The following is a 24,284-nucleotide window of genomic DNA, read 5'->3' on the forward strand; positions in this document are numbered from 1 at the left end:
TAACAGCAGGTGCAGATATTACATTTGGCTTGGTCCAAAAACACAGAATACACTTCCATCATTCTCGAAAGACTGTTCAGCTCCAGCCATAGTTTGTCCTTATAGACTCACTTGCAATGAACTCCAATGAAGGTAAGCAATTGGCCATGGAGGTAAGGATGGGGTGGGAGTGGGAGCAGGCAGGAGAACATGGACGCCACCAGAGGATCCCTACGAGTGTCTGAAGGCAGAGCCAGGCCCCAAGTGCTGTCATTTATACCCTATGCACTTCAGCAGAGCGGGAAGAGATTACCAAAACATCAAATTAAATCACTCAGCTCCCTTTCAAAACAGTCACGGATGGAGTGAAGGGAACACCAGGCCTCAGCAAGGCCCTGTCAGGATGCTGCTGGCCCGAGGTCCCCTGGGAAGGCAGCGGGTTTACGAACACCTGAGAGCAGGCGTGTGAGCTGGTACTTAAGCAGTTCCAACATATCATCAAGGGCGTCAGCCAAGTTAATGAGAACCAGAGCTCCAGACCAAAATGCTTACTTTGAAAATACCTGTTTTTCAAAGATTTTGCATTTAAATTAAACCATATGAGTAATTGTATCCCAGCTTCATAGTTCATTCTGGAAAAGAAAAATCTTGTCCCCTAACCAGGGGAAAGGCATCCTGATTTTGCAAAAGGAAAGCGGTGAGTGGGGAGAAGAGTTGAGAGTGGAGTCCTGGGTTATCTGGGCCTCAGTTGCAGCCAGAGTCAGGGGATTTCAACCAAGCAGAGGAGGCAAAGGCCTGAGGCCCAGGCCCCTGGGAAGAGCCTCCAGACCATGACTGCTCCCTCCCCCAGAAAAAGCAAGTTCACCCAGCAAGGCCAATCTACTTCCATACTTCTGTGGAATGTGAGAACTGGTCACAAGCTAGTGCGTTTAGGGCATCTGAAATTCATGAAGCACCTGGTGGATTCCAGCTGCTGACCTTTTGGCTAGCACCCATGGCTCTTAACCACTATGCCACCAGGGTTTCCATGGAGTGAAAAGATGTCTGTAAAGCCAAAGGCATCATTTGATTACTTTTCAACAGAATGAATTTGTTTTATTGGAGTAGAGAGAGTGCAATTTTTTTTCTTTTTTTTTTTCTTTTTTTCCTTTTTAAAAATTTTGTTTTGTTTGAGCTGTTCTGTCTTGTTCTAGGAACTAACTGAACTTATTGTACGTTTATTTGTTTGTTCGTTTTTTTATTTCCAGGAGTTAAGAATTGCCCTAAACACCTATCTCCAGAAAAACTGGATAATGTTTAACTGATGACTACAAATTCCTACAGACCTAACTATTGTTCTTTCTTCTTTAACTTGGTGTCTAGTTCTACAATGAATATGTTCTTGTCTTTGGAATCAATTAAGAAGCCTTCACTAAGAACTCGTTGCTATTTCTACAAGAGGCATTCATCCCTATTACACCCTTAAATGAGGTAACAATGACAGGATATGATGAGAGAGCATGGGGAAACAGATGAGATGTTGTTGTCGTTGTGTGCTGACAAGTCAATTCTGACTCATAGTTACCCTATATGACAGAGGAGAACTGCCTCATAGGGTTTCCTATGCTGTAATCCTAACAGAAGCATATCACCAGGTCCTTCCTCCACAGAGATGCTGGTGGGTTCAAGTCACCGACCTTTCAGTCAGCAGCCAAGTACTTTAACAATTTCCATGAGGCCTCCTGTAGATGAGAAGTTGTTGTTGTTAGGTGCCATCAAGTCGGTTCCAACTCATGGTGACCCTATGGACAACAATAAAACACTGCCCGGTTCTGTGCCATCCTCACATTTCAGCCCATAGTTGCAGCCACTATGTCAATTCATCTCTTTGAAGGTCTTCCTCTTTTCCACTGAACCTCTACTCTACCAAGCATGATGTCCTTCTGCAGGGACTGGTCCCTCCTGATACCATGCCCAAAGCACGTGAGATGAAGTCTCGCCATTCTCACTTCTAAGGGGCATTCTGGCTGTACTTCCTCCAAGACAGATTTGTTTGTTCTTTTGGCAGTCCGTGGTATATTCCATATTCTTCGCCAACACTATAATTCAGAGTCATCAATTCTTCGTTCTTCCTTATTCATTGTCCAGTTTTTGTGCATATGAGGCGACTGAAAATACCATGGCTTGGGTCAGGCACAGCTTAGTCCTCAAAGTGACATCTTTGCTTTTTAACACTTTAAAGAGATCTCTTGCAGCAGATTTGCCCAATGCAAAATGTCATTTGATGTCTTGACTGCTGCTTCCAGGGGTGTTGATTGTAGATCCAGGTAAAATGAAATCCTTGACAACTTCAGTCTTTTCTCTGTTTATCATGATTTTGCTTATTAGTCCAGTTGTAGTCTTTGATCTTCATCTTCATCAGTAAGTGCTTCAAGTCCTCTCCACTTTCAGCAAGCAAGGTTGTGTCATCTGCATATCGCAGGTTGTTAATGAGTCTTCCTCCAATCCTGATGCTAAATTCTGCTTCATATAATCCAGCTTCTCAGAATATTTGTTCAGCATACAGATTGAATAAGTATGGTGAAAGAATACAACCCTGGCGCACACTTTTTCTGATTTTTAACCACTCAGTACCCCCTGTTCTGTTCAAACAACTGCCTCTTGGTCTATGTTCAGGTTCCATGTGACCACAATTAAATGTTCTGAAATTCCCATTCTTTGCAATGTTATCCATAATTTGTTATGATCCACACAGTCAAGTGCCCTTGCATAGTCAATAAAACACAGGTAAACATCTTTCTGGTAGTCTCTGCTTTCAGCCAAGATCCATCTGATATCAGCAATGATATCCCTCATTCCATGTCCTCTTCTGAACCCAGCTTGACTTTCTAGCAGTTCTCTGTTGATGTACTGTTACAACCTTTTTTAATTATCTTCAGCAAAATGTTACTTGTATGTGATATTAATGATACTGCGTGATAATTTTTGCATTCTGTTGGATCACCTTTCTTTGGAATGGGCACAAATATGGATCTCTTCTAGTCAGTTGGCCAGGTAGCTGTCTTCCAAATTTCTTGGCATAGATGATTGAGGGCTTCCAGCATTGCATCTGTTTGTTGAACATCTCAATTGGTATTCTCTCAATTCCTGGAGCCTTTTTTTTTTTTTTTTGCCAATGCCTTTAGTGCTGCTTGGACTTCTTCCTTCAGTCCCATCAGTTCTTGATCATATGCTACCTCCTGAAATGACTGATCATCAACCAATTTTTTTGGTATAGTGACTCTGTGTATTCCTTCTATCTTTTGATGGTTCCTACATCGTTCAATATTTTCCCCAAAGAATCCATCAACATTGCAACTAGAGGCTTGAATTTTTTCTTCAGCTATTTCAGCTTGAAAAATGATGCACGTGTTTTAGTTCTCTTTTAGTTTTCTAACTACAGATCTTTGCACATTTCATTATAATACTTTACTTTGTCTTCTTTAGCTGCCCTTTGAAATCTTCTTTTCACCTACTTTATGTGATGATTTCTTCTCTTCTCTTTAGCTACTCTACTTTCAAGAGCAAGTTTCAGAGTCTCTTCTAACATCCATTTTGGTCTTTTCTTTCTTTCCTGTCTTTCTAATGACGTTTTGCTTTCCTCAGCTACAATCTCCTTGATGTCATCCCACAACTCATCTGGTCTTCAGTCATTACTATTCAATGCGTCAAATCTATTCTTGAGATAGTCTCTAAATTCAGGTGGGATATTCTCCAGGTCGTATTTGGCTCTCATGGACTTGCTCTAATTTTCTTCAGCTTCAGCTTGAACTTGCAACTGACGGTCTGTTCTGCAGTCGGCCCCAGCCTTGTTCTAACTGATGGTATTGTGCTTCTTCATTGTCTTTTTCCACAGATGCAGTCGATTTGTTTCCTGTATTCCTTCCAGTGAGGTCCACGTGTTTAATTGCTGTTTATGTTGTTGAAAAAAGGTATTTGTAATGAATAAGATGCTGGTCTTGCAAAATTCTATTAAGTGATCTCTTCTATTACCAATGCCATATTTTCCAACTACCAGTCCTTCTTTGTTTCCAACTTTCGCTTTTCAATTACCAGTAATTATCAATGCAACTTTATTGTATGTTTTATCAATTTCAGACTGAAGAAGTTGGTAAAAATCTTCAGTTTCTTCATCTTTGGCATTCGTGGTTGCTGTGTAAATTTGAATAACAAAAAAAGTCATATTAACTGGTCTTCCTTTTAGGCATATGGGTATTATTTTATAACTGACAGCGTTGTACTTCAGGATAGATCTTGAAATGTTCTCTTTGATGATGAATATGATGCCATTCCTCTTCAATTTGTCATTCCTGACATAGGAGACCATATGATTGTCTGATTCAAAATGGCCAATACCAGTCCGTTTCAGCTACCTAATGCCTAGGAGGAGCCCTGGTGACGTAGTGGTTAAGAGCTCAGCTGCTAACCAAAGGCTGGCAGTTCAAATCCACTAGTTGCTCCTTGGAAACCCTATGGGGCAGTACTACCCTGTCTTACAGGTCACTATGAGTTGGAATCGACTTGACGGTAACAGGTAGTAGTGGTAGTAATGCCTAGGATATCAATCTTTATATGTTCCATTTCATTTTTGATGACTTCCAATTTTCCTAGATTCATAGTTTGCACATTACAATTATTAATGGTTATTTGCAGCTGTTTCTTCTCATTTTGAGTCGTGCCACATCAGCAAATGAAGGTCCCAAAAGCCTTACTCCATCCACATCACTAAGGTTGACTCTACTTTGAGAAGGCAGCTCTCTCCCAGTTGAATTTTGAGTGCCTTCCAACCTGAGGGTCTCATCTGCCAGCACTATATCAGACAATGTTCCATTGCTATTCATAAGGTTTTTACTGACCAATTATTTTAGAAGTAGATTGCCAGGTCCTTCTTCCTAATCTGTCTTAGTCTGGAAGTTCTGTTGAAACCTATCTACCATGGGTGACCCTGCTGGTATTTGAAATACCAGTGGCATAGCTTCCAGCATCACAGCAACACACAAGCCCCCACAGTACAACCTGGGATACTGTGGAGGACATTTGTTGGTTTTTTGGCAGCCTAGCAGCCATTCAGCCTACATTCTGTAATTTGGTTGCACAGTTCAACCTTTGCCCATTCTTGGTGTGAGTGGGTGGGCTCCAGGGGTGAGAAGGTGGTGCTGATCTAAGCCGGTCCACACGTCCAATTTAGTGATTGGTTCATGGTCGGGCACATGACCCAAATCGGCCCCATTCCAAGCTTGGAAGACTCTTGTTTGTCTGCTGGGGAAACACCCCTCTCCTTCCTCCCGGAACTGGAAGCTGTAGAGCCATGAGAAGTAGATGAGAGTAGATGAGAAGTAGAGGAGTTTAATGTAGTCAAGCAGAGAGTTGTGAGTTCAAATTCTCACTTGGCCACTGGATCCTGTGTGTGGCCGTCTGCCAGACTTGTGAATAGAAGTTAATATGTACAGAGTTCTCCATGCACCAGGTCCTGACCTCAGGCACAATCTCATTTAATTTCCACACATAAAATCCATTTTAGAGATGAGGAAACTGAGACACCAAGACCAATGTTTCTGATCTAGAATATGGCAGAACTAGGACTAAAAACCAATGTATGTCGAACTCCAAAGCCCCTTCTCTTACCCACTATGATAAAACTCAAATACTTTATTTGCAAAGTGAGAATTATGACAAACTAAGTCCCAGGAATTTAGCTTCAATTAAATAGTTGTAGTTAACTGATTTCCACCCACCTGTGACGTGATGGAAAGAGTAGGGCATCTGCTTCTAAATTCAGACTCTTCTCCTTGCTAGTGACATGAACTTGGGCCAGCCATTTAACCTCTCTGAGTTTCAATTTCCAAAACTGAAACATGAACCTGATAATTACACCTATATCCTAGTGTTGTTGTCAAGGTTATATGAGAAAATGAATGTGGAAGCATCTACCACACAAAACCTCAGTAAATGTTGATTGGGTAAGTAAATTACTCAAAAAGGCAATAGAGCATAGCATGTAAGTGGTTGGCCTCTCACCCATCTACCCAGGTTCAAATCTCAGCTCTACCACTTAGCAGCATTGCCTTGGGCAAGTTACTTTAGTTCTTGGCAAAATGGGGATAATAACTGGGTTGTTTTCATAATTCATGCAATGTCTTAGAACAGTACCTGACATATTATATGGATGTTTGTTATTACTAGAATTATCATTAATATGAGTGAAAGTAAGATTCCTTAGGCATGCTAAGTAATTTTACTACCACATGCTTAGAGGAAGGAGAGGATAACAGGATTACCACAGGAAAAAAAATAATCTTTTTTTTTTTTTTTAATTCTCCACTCCCCCTCCCCTTTCCTCTCTTCCCTGGTAACCACTAATCTTTTGTCTCGATTGATTTACCTATTCCAGATTATTTCCTATAAGTGGAATCATACAATATTTGTCCTTTCATTTCTGGCTTATTTCACTGAGTGTGTTTTCAAGATTCATCCACGTGGTTGCATGTATCAGAATTTCATTTCTCTGTATAGCTAAATAACATTACCTTGTACGGATATACTACATTCATCTGTTAATGGGTACTTGGGATATTTCCACTTTTGACTATTGTGAATAATGTTGCAATGAACATTGGTATTCATGTGTCTGTTTGATTCGCTGCTTTCAATTCTTTTGGGTATATAGCTAGGAGTAGAATAGCTGGGTCATATAGTAATTCTATATTTAACATTTTTAGGAACCTCTAAACTGTTTCCTCACTTTCATCTTAATTCTTAAGATTCAGAATTTCAATCTACAGTTTTTACTAAATGGCCAAAGCTAAAAAAAATTAATACTTGGTTAGAGGAGTTATAAATATATATTATGACTCAGGGTGATAATAGTGGATCATTTATTAAACAGAGCAAATACATTGATTTTATTTTTCTGCACCATTTATTGGACACATATTGTGCTCCAGGTACTATGCTTGGACTGAGAATGCAAAGATGAATGGGGCAGGGTTCCTGACCTTGAGAAGCTTAATATCTATGAGGAGAAACAGGAAAAGAATAACTCTAATACAGGTACTAAAAGCTACATAGAGTTTAAGAGTAAAGTGCTAAGGAAACAGGAAGGACATCAAATGGTTTTATATTACTGAGTGGTATAACCATGCTTACAGATTATGTCCTTGTCACTGTAAGCCACAAAGAAATACTTACCCAGATCACTATTAGTGAGTAAGACACCAACTTTCATGTGACTTAGTTCTCAAACATCAAATACTTGAACAAATTATATGCTCTTTTTTTTGGGGGGGGGGTTCCTAGCTAATAGGAAAGCCTGCACTAAAAAATTTAACCCAGAACCCATTGCCATCAAGTCGATTGCGACTCATAGCAACCCTATAGGACAGAAGACAACTGCCCCATAGGGTTTCCAAGGAATGGCTGGCGAATTCACACTGCTGACTTTTTGGTTAGCAGCCATAGCTCTTCACCATTGTACCACCAGGGCTCCTACTAAACAAATTAATGTCTCCTAAATATCCATATAAACCATTGATTGGCCAGGGGTCCAGGAGTTTCAAGCTGTGATGTAAAACACATAGATCTGGAGTGGGCAAGAAAAGAGAGAGAAGAGAACCCTAATATAGAAAATAGAGATACTTTCAGGGCTAGCAGGAAGACAGAGATGTCCACAGCATCAAACTGTAGTGATTCTGGCAAAGTGATGGTGGTAGTATGGTGGTGACGGTCACCAAATGCCTGAGAAACTAAATGACAGCTCTAATTGCAAATATTTTGAACCATCAACCCCAGCAGTATACAAATATGTGTCAAATCATATATTACAATTTGTTTGCAAAATATGGGCATCAGAGTTACGTATGACACTGTAGACTAAAAAATGAGGCCCAAGGAAAGGTAGCACTCAAAGTTAAACTGGGCCAGCAGCTGGGGGAAAGTAGCCATGGAGTGTTGGGTTCAGCCCAAGTTTAGAAAAGGCAGCACCCAGCAGAGGTAGCAGCAGATGATCTATCCAAGTTTCTGGGAAACCAGCCAGGGAAAGCCAGAGCCCAAAGGGCTTCAGTCTTCAAGCAGTAGAGCATCCAGGACAGGAGAGTGTAAGATACTTCTTTTGAGCAGTTTGCTTGCTGGTGACCTCCATGTTTATTGGTCATGTTGCATATGTGGCAGGTTTCCTAAAAGAAAGCTCCCAAAGGCATGACCCAAAATCATCTTTATAGGAGGTCAAAAGGGCCACGACAACTGCAAGGGCTACTCCACTTACAAGATAATAGGGGCTAGCCAGGCCAGCATGGGCAGAATCAGCAGGAATTAGACCTGCAGAAACAATTAGATCTAAGTCTCATGGGCCATTCCTTGGGATTCTCACTGAGCTCCCCTTGACCTGTGCTTAGCACTTATGGCTTTCTGCCCATGAAGAGTCACCTGGTACACAGCTTTGTCCCCATTCAGACTACAAACGAAAACAATGCCATTTTCTTTTATATCTCTCAGATCATTTAGCATAGAAAGTTACCATGGTAAAGATGAAAGAAGGGTGTAGAGTTTGGTTCTGGAAATACCATTTGCTAGGGATGCAGTGTAGCACATATGGAGCCAGGCTGCCTCGGTTCAGATCTTGCCTCTTCTTAATAGCTATATGAGCTTCAACAACTTATATTAGTCACTTTGCACTTCAGGTTTTGCATTTATCAAATGATAATAATAACAATGCCCTCCCCTATGCTCTGGGAATTAAAAGAGTATAAGCACTGGAGGTAGAGCAAGATGGTAAAGTGAGTGGGTGCTCCCATTTACTCCCTCAGCAACTAACCCACAGAACAATGAATAAAAACAAGCACAAACTGAAAGCTCAGAACTCTGGACAGCAGTTGAGATGTCAGAGAATCGAGGTGAGTCCAGAAGTGGGGGAGAGGAGGAGAACAGAGTGCACAGAAGCTGAGAGAACCTACTCACGAACATCGTGAGCACTTGCTCATCACAACCATTTTGGGATGGGGCTGGGCAACACCCCAAACAGGGAACACAGAAAAGGGGCTAATCTGAGGAAGCTGTAGTCAGATTTTTTAAGGTGGTGCAGATTGGCCATGGGAATTCATGGGCCACACATTTGGGAGGGGGCAAAAGGAGACAATTGTGCTGTGAGGGAGTGCTGATGAATCTCACTGAGGCCCAAGTCAGACAGGCACTAGAACCAGGAGGAACTGCAAAGGCAGCAGGGCAAGGGGAATACTTCGGACAGACAGTGAAACAGAGGGAAATGGCTAGCTCTCTGCCCACAGTGGGAAACCATAGGAGAAGCTGCGAAGGGATGACCTTAAGGGAAAGAGGTAGTGAAGCCCCCACCTTTACCTCAGGGAAGTCGAGTCCCACAGATTATGTCAGAGTCTGCAACCAGCTAACCTCTTCCCGCACATACATATTGAATTCCAGAGATCAAACATCCAAAACTCAATCAGAACTGAAAAAAACTAATAATAAGTGCCCTCTAGTGGTTCTCAGGAGAAGTTACTAAGCCCACTGCCACTGGGTCAATTCTGACTTGTAGCAATCCTGTGGGGTGAAGCGGAGCTGCCCTGTCGGGTTCCCAGGGTTGTAAGTCTTTGCAGAGTCAGGTTGTCACATATTTCTCCCTTGGAGTGGCTGGTGGGTGTGGACTCCAGCCTTTTGGTTGGCGGCCAGGCACTTGGCCACTACACCACCAGGGCACTCAATTAAAAAATTTTCCCAAAAAACCAGAATACAAAATTTAAAGTAAAAAAAAAAAAGACAACAAAATGGCCAAGTTCAACAAAAAAAATAGCTAAACACACAGAATCACAAGAGAAGAAAGACCAATAAGAAGCAAAACATGAAGAAGAGGAAATTTCTTGTATGGAGGCCAGACTAATGCAAAGAATTGATAATTTTCAGACCGTGGTGCTAAATATGTTTAAAGGAAGCAAAAGCCACACAGAAAACAAACTAGCAGAGATCAGGAAACCAATGAAGGAACAAAACGATACTCAATAAGGGAATTGAAAACATCAGAGAGAGAGAGAGAGAACTACTGGAACTGAAGAATAAAGCAACTGAATTAGAAAAAGCAAGTGAAACATTCAACAATAGCATCAACCAGATAGAAAATAGAATAAATGAACTAGAAGACAAAATAACTGCAATTTTCAAGTCTCAAGAGAAACAAGAGGAAAGAAAAAAGAAAAGCAAACAAACCCAAAAGGAAATATGGGACTCAATTAAAAAAATTAATATTAGAATTATTTGGAATAAAAGCATAGAAATAATTTCCAAAAAGACAATCAGAGAGTATTTCCCACTTCTGAACAGAGAACCAGGCCTGCAAATACAGGAAGCTCCACTAACCCCAATTAGAAGAGACACAAAAAAAATCAGCTCCATGCCTTATCCTAATAAAACTCTTGCAAACCAAAGATAAGGAGAGAATTCTGAAAGCAGCAAGAGGAAAACACAATATAACATACCAAAGGGTACGTGGATTTCTCCCCAGAAACTCTAGAGTCCAGAAGACAATGGAGTGACATAATAAATACTGAATGAAAACAATTGCCAACCAAGAATTCTTTACGCAGCAAAGTTGTCATTAGAAAACAAGGGGGAAATCAAGACGTTCCCAAACAAACGAAAGCTCTGGGAATTTGCCACTACCAGACCAGTTCTGCAGGTATTACTCAAGGAAGTACTCCAAATGGAAAGGCAAGAGCATTAAATAAATACTCATAACTGTACAAGGGAAAAAAATAAAATGAAAAAAGTAAGAGAGCAAGATCTTCATAAAATGCAACTACACAGGCAATCATAAGGACCAGATATATGATATTTTCTGAGAATAAACTCAATAATTAAATCCCACAAGCAATACAACATCAAGTTTGTAACAAATGAGTACAAAATAAACTTATTGAATATAGGTTGTATGTCTATGTTTGTCTTCATTATCTAGTACTGCTATAACAGAAATACCACAAGTGGATGGCTTTAACAAACAGAAATGTATTCTCTCACAGTCTAGGGGGCTAGAAGTCCAAATTCAGGATGCCAGCTCCAGGGGAAGGCTTTCTCTCTCTCTCTCAGCTCTGGGGGAAGGCCCTTGTCATCAGTCTTCCCCTGGTCTAAGAGCTTCTCAGTGCAAGGACCCAGGGTCCAAAGGATGTGCTATTCTCCTGGCTCTTCCTTCTTGGTAGTATGAGGTCCCTCTCTTCTCTGCTCGATTCTTTTTTATATCTCAAAAGAGAATTGACTCAAGATACAACCTGATCCTGTAGATTGAGTCCTGCCTCATTAACATAACTGCTTCTAATCCTGCCTCATTAACATCATAGAGTTTAGTATTTATAACACATAGGATAATCACATCAGATTTCAAAATGATGGACAATCACACAACGCTGGGAACCATGACCTAGTCAAGTTGACATATATTTTGGGGGGACACAATTCAATCCATAACAATGTTAATGGAGACACACCAAAAGAAATGGGGGAGGGAGGAGCATATCAAGAATAGATTTATTATGTTAAGGTTGTATGCTAACTGTTGTTCATATGCTAGACGTTTTGTAATTGTAAGTTGTGTAATGTAACATATGTGATAACCACTAAGAAATCCCCAATAAGAAACATCAGAAGAAAAGAAGGAAGAAAGCAAAAAGGCTCATCACAAGAAAGCCGCCAAAAAAAAAAAAAAAAAAAAACTCCAGAATGAAAAAACAAAAAAGATATGAAACACTCAAAAAGAAAATGGAAAAATGAGTGAGGTAGACACTTCGTTTTCAGTAATAACCTTAAATGTAAAAGGCAAAAGGCAGAGAGAGGCAGAACAGATTTAAAAAACATGATTCATCCTTTTTTCATCAACAAAAACACACTTTAGACATAAGGACACAAACAGGCTAATAATAAAAGGACAGAGAAAAATATTCTATGCAACCAGTAAGCAAAAAAGAGCAGGGGTGGCCGTACTGATATCAGATGAAATAGACTTTAAATCAAAATCTACTACAAGAGATAAAGAAGGACATTACATAATAATAAGAGTCAATCCACTATGAAGACACAACAACTATAAATATATACGCACCTAATAGCAATGCACCAAAATACATGAAACAAATACTGACCAATATGAAAGGAGAAATAAACAACTCCACAATAATAGTAGGGGACTTCAAGACACCACTTTCAATTATAGATGGAACATCTAAAAAGAAGATCACTGAAGACATTGAGAACTTAAATAAAGCCATAAGACAACTGGACCTAATGGACATATACAAAGCACTCCTCCCAGCATCAGAACAATACTTATTCTTATCCAGCACACATGGATCATTTTCCAGAATAGACCATATGCTGGAACACAAAACAAGTCCCAACAAAATTAAAAAGATTAGAATCATACAAAGCATCTTCTCTGACCATAATGGTATGAAGCTAGAAATTGACAACAGGAAAAATGAGGGGAAAATAAATAAATAAATAAATGGAAACTAAATAATACACTACTGAAAAATTATTCGGTCACAGAAGAAATCAAAAAGTGAAATTACAAAATTCCCAGAATAAAACAAAAATGAAAACACAACATATCAAAATCTCTGGGACACAGCAAAAGCAGTACTCGGGAATTTATAACAATACATGCCTATATTCAAAAAAAAAAAAAAGAATGATTCAAAATCATTAACATAAACCGATGACTTGAAGGAATAGAAAAGGAAGAGCAAAAGAAGCCAAAAGCAACCAGAAAAAAGGAAATGATAAAGAACAGGGCAGAAATATATGAAAACAATAGAAAGACTCAACAAAACCAGAAGTTGGTTCTTGAAAGGTTCAATAAAATAGATAAACCACTGGCTAGACTGACAAAAGAAAAAAAATAGACAAGGCAAATAACCAAATTAAGAAATTAAATTGGTGGGATTACAACCGATCAAACAGAGATAAAGAAGATCACAACTGATGATCATGAAAAATTATACTATAACAAATTTGAAAACCTAGATGAAATGAATAGATTTCTAGAAACATACTACCTACCCAAATGAACACAAACAGAGGTAGAAAATTTAAACAGACCCATTACAAAAGAAGAGATTGAAGATGTCATCAAAAAACTGCCAACAACACCAAAAATAGCACAGGACCAGATAGCTATAAAGGAGCATTCTACCAAACATTCAGAGAAGAGTTGACACCAATCCTACTCAATCTCTTCAAAAAGATGCTTTCTCAAAAAACTAGAAATACAAATATCCTATGATCCAGCAATCCCACTCCTAGGTACATACCCTGGAGACCTAAAAATAATGACACAAACAGACATATGCACACATATGTTCATTGTTGCTTTATTCACAATAGCAAATAAATGGAAACAACTGAAGTGCCCATCAGCAGATGAATAGATAAGAAATTGTGGTACATACATACAACAGAATACTACACAACCAAAAAACAACAACAATGAGTCCTTGTCCTATTAATCTAGCACTGCTATAACAGAAATACCACAAGTGGATGGCTTTGACAAAGATAAGTTTATTCTCTCACAGTCCAGTATGCTAGAAGTCCAAATTCAGGGCACCAGCTCCAGGGGAAGGCTTTCTCTCTGTGTGGGCTCTGGGGGAAGGTCCTTGTCATCAAACTTCCTCTGATCTAGGAGATTCTCCATGCAGGAATCCTGGGTCCAAAGAATATGCTCTGCTCCTGGTGCTGTTTTCTTGGTGGTATGTGGTCCTCACATCTCTCTGCTCACTCCTCTCTTTTATATCTCGAAAGAAATTGACTTAAGACACAACCTAATCTTGTAGATTGAGTCTTGCCTCATCAACATCAAGAGGTAGGATTTACAACACATAGGAAAATCACATCAGGTGACAAAATGGTGGACAACCACACAATAATGGGAATCATGGACTAGCCAAGTTGACACACATTTTGGGGGGACTCAGTTCAATCCTTAACAGCCCTCAAAACATATTATCACATGGATGGACCTGGAGGACATAAAACTAAATGAAATAAGTCAAGCATATAAGGACAAATATTATATGAGCCCTCTTTTATAAGAAGACAAAAATAGATAAATAGAGAGAGACCAGTGTTCATTGGTGGTTACCAGAAAGAGGAGTGGAGAATGGAAAGTATGCTTTAGACCAGAGACACTTGTTATTTTTGGTGATGGGAAAAGTGGCACCTAATGTGGATATAGTAAGCACAGCACAACCAAACTAAATCAACCAAAATGTTTGAGTACATATGAATGGGTATAAACAAATTGGAATACAGGTAGGTACAGGTGTGTACATAGGTGAGAACAGATAGAAATATCTATAGGTACATGCAAATAACAAATATGTGGGTGCAGGCACAAAAATATTCATTGAAGACACAAATATGGATATTCCTCAGACATAACCAAACACCTTCCAAGACTGGTTTTCTGGGTTTGAAGGCTTAGGACCATAATCTCCTGGGGCAACTCAGTCAATTGGCATAACACAGCTCACAAAAATTATCATCTGCCAGTTCTACCCAAAGCAATCTACAATTACAATACAATCATGATCCAAATACCAACAACATTCTTTAAAGAGATACAAAAACTAATCATTAACTTTATATGGAGAGGAAAGAGGCCCTGGATAAGTAAAGCACTACTGAAGAAGAAAACGTAGGAGGACTGGCACTACCTGACCTCAGAACCTACTATACATTTAAGATATTCAAAACACCCTGGTAGCTGTACAACAACAGATACATTGACCAATGGAACAGAATCAAGAACCCAGATGTAAATACATCCACCTACAGTCACCTGATCTTCGACAAGGGCCCAAAATCCATCAAATGGGGAAAAGACAGTCTTTTCGACAAATGGTACGGGCAAAACTGGATGTCCATCTACAAAAAAAGAAAAAAGAAAGAAACAGGACCCCTACCTCACACCAAATGCAAAAACTAATTCAAAATGGATCAAAGACCTAAATATAAAACCAAAAACTATAAAGATCATAGAAGAAAAAATAGGATCAACCCTAGAGGCCCTGATACACAGAATTAACAGGATACAAAACATAACTGACAACACACAAACTCCAGAAGATAAGCTAGATAACTGGGATCTTCTAAAAATTAAAATACTTATGTTCATCAAAAGACTTCACCAAAAGAGTAAAAAGATGACCTACAGACTGGGGAAAAAATTTTGGCTACAACTTATCCGACAAAGCTATAACCTCTAAAATCTACATGAAAATCCAATACTTCTACAACAAAAAGACAAATAATTCAATTTAAAAATGGACAAAGGAAATGAATAGACACTTTACCAAAGAAGACATTCAAGCGGCTAACAAACATATGAGGATATGCTCGACATCACTAGCCATTAGAGAAATGCAAATCAAAACCACGAGATACCATCTCACCCCAGCATTACTGGCACAAATCAAAAAATCCAAAAATAAACGTGGGAAAGGCTGTGGGGAGACTGGAACTCTTATGCACTGCTGGTGGGAATGCAAAATGGTACAACCATTTTGGAAACTGATATGGCACTTCCTTAGAAAGCTAGAAATAGAAATACCATATGATCCAACAGTCCCACTCCTAGGAATACATCCTACAGAAGTAAGAGCCGTCACGCAAATAGACATATGCACATCCATGTTCATTGCAACATTGTTCACAATAGCAAAAAGATGGAAACAACCTAGATGCCCATCAACAGATGAATGGGTAAACAAACTATGGTACATACACACAATGGAGCACCACACAACAATAAAAGAATGATGATGAATCTGTGAAGCATCTCATAACATGGATGAATCTGGAGGGCATTGTTGTTGTTAGGTGCCGTCAAGTTGGTTCCAACTCATAGCGACTCTATGCACAACAGAATGAAACACTGCCAGGTCCTGTGCCATCCTCACAATTGTTGCTATGTTTGAGCCCATTGTTGCAGCCACTGTGTTAATCCATCTCGATGAGGGTCTTCCTCTTTTTTGCTGATCCTCTACTTTACTAAACATGATGTCTTTTTCAGGGACTGATCCCTCCTGACAACCCTCCAAAGTATGTAAGACTTAGTCTGTCCATCTGTGCTTCTAAAAAGCAATCTGGTTGTACTTCTTCCAAGACAGATTTGTTCGTTCTTTTGGCAGTCCACAGTATATTCAACATCCTTCACCAACACCACAATTCAAAGGCGTCAATTCTTCTTCGATCTTCCTGATTCGTTGTTCAGCTTTCCCATGCATTTGAGGCGCATGAAAACACCATGGCTTGGGTCAGGCACACCTTAGTCCTCAAGCTAATATCTTTACTTTTCAACACTTTAAAGAGGTCTTTTGCAGCAGATTTGCCCAATGCAATGCTTTTTTTGATTTCTTGATTGCTGTTTCCATGGATATTGATTGTGGATCCAAGTAAAATGAAATCCTTGACAACCTCAGTCTTTTCTCCGCTTATCATGATGTTGCTTATTGGTCCAGTTGTGAGGATTTTTGTTTTCTCTATGTTGAGGTGTAATCCATACTGAAGGCTGTGGTCTTTGATCTTCATCAGTAAGTGCTTCAAGTTCTCTTCACTTTCAGCAAGCAAGGTTGTTTCACCTGCATAATGCCGGTTGTTAATGAGTCTTCCTTCAGTCCTGACACCCCATTCTTCTTCATGTAGTCCAGCTTCTCGGATTATTTGCTCAGCATACAGATTGAATAGGTATGGTGAAAGGATACAACCCTGACACACACCTCTTCTGACTTTAAACCACACAGTATCCCCTTGTTCTGTTCAAACGACTGTGTCTTGATCCATGTATAGATTCTTCATGAGGACAATTAAGTGTTCTGGAATTCCCATTCTCCGCAATGTTATTCGTAATTTGTTATGATCCACACAGTCGAATGCCTTTGCATAGTCAATAAAACACAGGTAAACATCTTTCTGGTATTTTCTGCTTTCAGCCAGTATCCGTCTGACATCAGCAATGATATCCCTGCTTCTACGTCCTTTTCTAAATCAGGCTTGAATTTCTCGCAGTTCCTGGTCAATATACTGCTGCAGCAACTTTTGAATGATCTTCAGCAAAATTTTGCTTGCATGTAATATTAATGATATTGTTTGATAATTTCCACATTCAGTTGGATCACCTTTCTTGGGAATAGGAATAAATATGGATCTCTTCCAGTCAGTTGGCCAGGTAGTTGTCTTCCAAATTTCTTGGCATAGACGGGTGAGCACTTCCAGCACTGCATCTGTTTGTTGAAACATCTCTATTGGTATTCTGTCAATTCTCGTAGCCTTGTTTTTTGCCAGTGTTGTCAATGCAGCTTGGACTTCTTCCTTCAGTACCGTCAGGTCCTGATCATATGTTACCTCCTGAAATGGTTGAACGTCAACCAATTTTTTTTGGTATAGTGACTCTGTGTATTCCTTCCATCTTCTTTTGATGCTTCCTGCATCATTTAATATTTTCCCCGTAGAATCCTCCAGTATTGCAATTCGTAAGATCAGTGCCCTACTTAAAAACCATCAGTATGAGACCAAAAAGTCAGCAATTACTCAAAAGCAAAGATGAGAAGATCAGGGGGCAGGGAAACTAGAGTACTGGAAAGGAAGCAAACAACACAATTAAAAAGAATGGTGACACATTGTGATAAATATAACTAATGTCACTAAACAATTTGTGTGGAAATTGTCAAATGAGAACCTAACTTGCTGTGTGAACTTTCACCAAAAACTCAATATCATTTAAAAAAAAAAAAAACTATACAAATCATGAATTAATGGAGAACAAATTGGTAACATTCTGCTCTGTCTCTGCAAGTATCACCCACCCTAACACAACAACCACAAAAATGTCGGTTTCCGATATCACAGTGGCCATAGGATCTCTGTGAAATGCAGATGGATCCCAGGGCACCAAGAGCAAGTACAGGAGTCCCTGCATCTCCCAGGGACCAGAGCTCATCATCATGCCTCTGCAGTGATCGACTAGGCTGAGGGAAAGCATCTTTCCCAAATATATGACATCTCAGAGAGAAAAAGTGTCCACATTTCATTGTGTGTACTTAAAATTGTAATATTCAAAATGTTGTATTATTAAATGTATGCCTAGTCTCTCTACACACGTGGAATTCATTGTTTTTAAATTTCATAGTTATTTAAAATAAACCTGTTGCCATCAAGTCATTTCTGACTCATAGTAACCCTATAGGACAGAGTAGAACTGCCCCACAGGGTTTCCAAGGAGCGGCTGGTGGATTCAAACTGTCGACCTTTTGGTTAGCAGCTGAATTCTAAACCAGTGTGCCAGCAGGGCTCCAGTTATAACAGTTATTAAAAGAGGTGTAAAATATTATGTTTGGTTGAACACTTTTGGATATTTCTATCTGAACCAACCGAAAAAGAATTGGGTCTAGCTAAACTGTTAGGACATTATCAAAGCTTCTAATAATATTTGCTCTATGGAAGCCCTGTATCCTCTTCCTAAGAATATATCTTTATATTAATTATAGATGGTGTTTATGGGGGAAAAAAAAGATACTTTATAATCTTTCTTTAATTTTCGATGGTAAAATAATGGCATTTATATTCAGTCATTCTCACCAAAAAAAAGAAATAAAATCCCTTAAATTATAAGAATAAGCCATTTCACAGATACCTATATTATTAGAAAAGATTCCACTTGAAACCCAACTGAACTGCAAAAGACCCAATGCTATTTCAAGTGCTAACTAGAACAGTAGGAGTGAATTAAGGAGCAAGACTTCCCCATAAGGCCTTCTCATTGTTGATTCATCAAAAAGTAATTCACCGTAAGGCAATTTCTTAAACTTATGTCTGCCAACAGCCACATAAAACTGCCCATTCTCCAATTCTGCCCCACCTTCAACAAGCTTTCCTTCTAAAGTACAAAGTCTGCCAAAATATTAATGCCAACAATTAGAATCTTGACAAGCATTTAAAGAGTTACTTAAAATTGCAAAACATTCTGTTCTTAAAACAAACAAACAAACAAAAAGAATGTAAGCACTTACAGTAGTGTATATACTAGGATAGCTTTTATTACTATTATCCACAGCCAACTGAACCAGTGCATCTTAATTTGTCTCTCCAAGCTTCCGTTTTCTCATCTGAAAAATGAGGGCATAGATTAAATGTCCTGCCTCTCACAGCATTGGGTATGATGACAAAATTAGATATGGAAGTCAAAAAACATGTTAAATGTAAAATGTCATCCAAATGTTTGCATTTGCTGTTATCACCACACATAGTAGGCACTGGAATCAATGATTGCTAAAATACGAAAACAAAACAGCCATAAAGAGGTTGAGCCAAACCCCCTCAAGACTCACCGTCCCCGAGATCTTGCACAGGGAAGTGATTTGTAAACATGAACGCCAAACAAGTGTTCCTCGTTAGCTATGCATAGGCCCTGGAGATCAGTACTGCCATGTAGTAAGATCACGTGAAGTGACGTATTCTGCCGAGGGCGACTCTGAGGCCATCCCTCACATGTGCTTGAGAAATGGCTCCCTCAGAGGCCTCCTGCACTCGCTGTGCCCCGCCCATCTTGGCCACCTTCCCTGAAGGCCCACAGCCTTCCCTCCAATCATCCTTCGACTTTGCCCATTCCCAGTTGGCATGTACGTGCAGAGCTCAGCACATTCTGCACCATGTCCCCCTGGACCCACTGCAATGGGGTAGTTCTGCCCGACTGCCTCACACAGCATCTCTAGGAGGGTCACAAAGGAATGTGCTGAGCTTGCCAGCTCCAGGGGCAGAACCAAAGCCAGTATGTCCTGTCATCCAGGGGATTCAGTGCTCCCATCATCACCACCACACAGACACAGAGCAGGCCCTGAGAAGAGCCGGCACCTGCCCCGGAGTCAGGAGGTGGCCAGGAGACCATATATTGATGTAGATTCTCCTTCAAAAGCTGGGCCACATGAAAAATAAAAATTAAAAAAAAAAAAGCTGGGCCACAAGCTCCTGAGCCCTGGACAACTCTTCCCAAGTGGACATTTGGCCAACGAGAGGGAAGAGGCAGAACTGGCAGAAATATAGCACATGCCCTGAAGCTGCTTGGCTCCACCTAAAACTTAAAAATGACTTGTTTAAGCTCAAATCCTAGAACTGTGTGATGAGCAAAAAAAAAAGAAAGAAAGAAAATTTAAATAAAATAAATAACAATCCTTTGGGAAACATTTCTTCTCTAGGTTTGAAATGCCTAGAAATTTTTTGTAAAGACATTTTGAGCAAGACAATTGGCATATGGGGATTAAAATGCTGAGTCTGTGTGGTTGCTATAAAGATAGTGTCTAAAGGAGCCTGGTACTTAGGAAGCTTGATTATTGATAAGCTAAAGAGTTTCACCCAGTTTATAGAGAATCTTAATTCCTGTTTCTTAGATGTGAGTCTACTGCACCTATCTACCCTCAAAACTTCATGCAGACTGAGGCAGTTTGCCCACTGCTGTGCTCTCTGCACATCCCAGATCCAACTCTCCTGAACCTCTTTTTGCTGGTGCCTCATTCATTTTAACTAAATCCTACAGGTGTTTCAGTGCTTCTGTTCTTTCTCCTAGTGCCTGAGGTCTTAGAATCTTGCAAGCAGCCATCCAAAGCACAACAATTGGTCTCTACTTGCCTGGAGCAACAAAGGAAGAAGGAGAGTCAGGAATAGGAGGAGGATATGGAATGTGTGGCTATTTGCCTCCATGAACAACTGCCTCCCTTGCCATGAGACCAGAAGAATTGAATGGTGCCCAGCTACCATTACTGGACATTTTGATCAAAGATTCCATAGAAGAATTCTGATCAAAAGGGGGAAAATGTAGAATAGAATTTCAAATTCTCATGGGCTCCAGACTTTCTGGAGCCATGGAAACTATTGCCCTGAGATCTTTAACCTTAAGCCAAAAATATCCCCTGAAGTCTTCTTAAAACCAAACAGTAGTTTAACTTAACTATAAAAAATGTCTGCCTTAAGCTTTATGCTCTTTTAAGTATCTATATGGGATCAAATTGACAATAGCAACTCAAAGATCACATAGGAAACTTAGGGGACAGTGAGTTTATGTTAACAGCGGAGGAACAACTCAGAAAAGGAGGTTGAGAATGGTTGCACAACTCGAAGAATATAATCAATGTCACTGAATTGTACATGTAGAAAGAGTTGAACTGGTGTATGTTATGCTGTGGATATTCTCAACAACAACAACAAAATAAAATTTAGAAGGAAAAAAAGATTAAAAAAAAAATCCTATGGGTGCCCTTGGGAAACGAGACGTCACAGTAATGAATGTGTTGTTCATGACACAACATTCTCACAGTTATATAAAAACATCAATTCACTCATTTCCTAATCTGGAGTCTTTTAACCGTTTTTATCTCTCACTAGTGGGATTGCTGTTGTCGTTAGGTGCCATCAAGTTAATTCTGATTCATAACCACCCCATGCAACCGAGTAGAACAGCCTGATAGGGTTTCCTAGGCTGTAATCTTTATGGAAATAGATTACCAGTTCTTTCTCCCACGGAGCATCTGGGCAGATTCGAACTGCCAACGTTTTAGTTAGCAGCCAAGTGCTTAAGTATCTGCACCCCCAGGGCACGTTCATTAGCAGGATTATGGCCCTTAATTCAAATTCAAAGTAATTCATTCATTCAGCAAATACTTAAATACTTACTGAGTGCCTATGTCATGGATTGAATTGTGTTGCCCAGAAATATCTCAACTTGGTTAGGCTGTGATTCCCAATATTGTGTGGTTGTCCTCTATTTTGTGATTGATATAATTTTCCTATATGTTGTAAATTCTAATCTCTGCATGTGGTTACTGAGGCAATATTGGATTATGTTGAAGAGGATTAGAGTAGAATGTAACACCCTTACCCAGGTCAGACCCCTGATCCAATGTAAAGGGAGTTTCCTTGGGATGTGTCCTGTATCACCTTTTATCTCTCAAGAGTTAAAAGGAAAGGGAATTGAGCAGAAAGTTCGAGACCTCATACTACCAAGAAAGCAGCGCCAGGAGCAGAGCATGTCCTTTGGACCCAGGGGTTCCTGTTCCTAGTCCAGGGAAGACTGATGACAAGGACCTTCCTCCAGAGCCAACAGAGACAAAGCCTTCCCTGGAGCTCATGCCCTGAATTTGGACTTGTAGTCTACTAGACTGTGAGACAATAAATATCTCTTTGTTAAACTATCTACTTGTAGTATTTGTATTATAGCAGCACTAGATGACTGAGACGGCCTACCCGGTGTCAGGCCTTTTGCTAGCAACTGGAAATAGAATGGTGATCAAAGTCAGATATAAGCTTATAATCTGGTCCATATATCAACAGAGGAAATATCCCCACAAGGGACAAAAATTGGTTCTTGAGTGGTCAAAAAAACCATATTCTTTCAATCTATAAAGCACAGATAAGCATACAGCATACATACACAGTTGTATTAGTTACCTACTGCTGCTGTAACAAATTACTACAAACTTGGTGATTTAAAACAACACAAATTTATTATCTTTTAGTTCTGGAGGTTACAAGTACGAATTGGGTCTCACTAGGCCAAAAGCAAGGTCCTTAGGTAGAGCAAACAGTTTGTGCTCAACTATTAACCTAAATTGGTGATTTGAACCCACCCAGCAGTACCACAGAAGAAAGGCCTGGCAATCTTCATCTGTAAAGATTACAGCCAAGAAAATACTATGGAGGAGTTCTACTCTATAACACATGAGGTCACCATAAGTCAGAATTGACTCAAAGGCAATGGGTTGGTTGGTTAGTTAGGCCAAAAGCAGGGCTGTGTTCCTCTCTGAAGGCTCTAAGAAAGAATCTGTTTCCTTCTTTTCCAGCTGCTAAAGGCTGCCCACATTCCTTGGCTCACAGCTGCCTTTCTCCATCTTCAAAGCCAGCAATGGCTGGTCAAGTCTTTGTCATGCTGTATCACCCTGACACTCACTAACCTGCCTTCCCCTTCAGTTATAAGGACTCATGTGATTACATATAATGCTCATCCAGACAATCCATCATCTAAAGGTCAGCTAGGGGTTAGGACATGGACATCTTTGGGGGGAGAATTAGTCTGTCCACCACAACATTTTATCTGTGGTATTAAAATTTCAAGTGGAGGGTGGGGAGAAAATTATGAAAAATGTCTAAAAAAACACTCCTTAAAAAACAAAAACCAAACCCATTGCCATTGAGTGGATTCTGACTCATCACGCCTCCAGGCATTACAGAGTAGAACTTCTCCACAGGACTTTCTTGGCTGTGATCCTTATGGAAGCAGATCACCAGGACTTTCTTTTGCAATGCAGCTGGGTGGGTTTGAACAACCAACCTTTAAGTTAGTAGTCAAGCACAAACCATTTGCACTACCCAGATAACCTTAAAAAACATTCCTTGGGGGTTCAATAATGAAACAAAGATTGAGAAACATTGATCTGGTAAGAAAGCAATGCAGTGTTGTGATTAAATGTTTAGACCTGGGGTTAGCCTGCCTGGGCTCAAATCCCAGCTGCCACTTACAAGCTGTGTAATTGTGAGCGAGCTACTTGACCCATCAGGGAGGGTAGTAGTAGGAAGTACTTTCTAAGAATTGCCAGGTATGTAGTAAATGCTCAATAAATGTTGCCATTATTGTTAGTGGTAGAGAATAAGATTATTCAAAGAATCGCAGAAATAAATGTATAAGTGCAAATGATGATAAATGCTGAAAAAGGAAAAGAACACTCTTACAGCATTGTAAGAGTATAAAATAAGGAGATCTCACTGGAGGTGGAGGGGTTAGTGAAGAATTTTCTAAGGAAGTGATGTTTGAACTAAGATTTGAAGGACCAGTGGGCATTAACTAGGTGAAGAGTATGGGGGTGGGGAGTGGAGAACTTTCCAGACAGAGGGTGTCCTTGAGCAGGAGGGGCATGACACAAGGTCACATGCCACAGAGGCCAGTGTGTCTGCCTCACAGAGCACAGCAGGAGAGTGGATAAGACAAGGCTAGAGAGGTGAATGAGCCAGATCATAAGGACCTGGGCCTTGTTAAGGATGTTTTACTTTATTATGTCAAGAGCAATAGGCTTTGAAGCAGAGGGGGCAATGTGAGTGAAAAGATCAGGATTGATTGGAGAGGGGCAAAAGTGAAAATGGGGAGACTAGTCAGGAAGTGATGAAGATGGGGACCATGATGAGGAAGGAGATGGAGAAATTCAAGAGGTACGTAGATGGTAAAATCACCACCTCTGCTTTCTTTTGATTATTAC

Source organism: Trichechus manatus, unplaced genomic scaffold, assembly GCF_000243295.1.
Source record: "Trichechus manatus latirostris isolate Lorelei unplaced genomic scaffold, TriManLat1.0 scaffold00009, whole genome shotgun sequence".
NCBI lineage: Eukaryota > Metazoa > Chordata > Mammalia > Sirenia > Trichechidae > Trichechus > Trichechus manatus.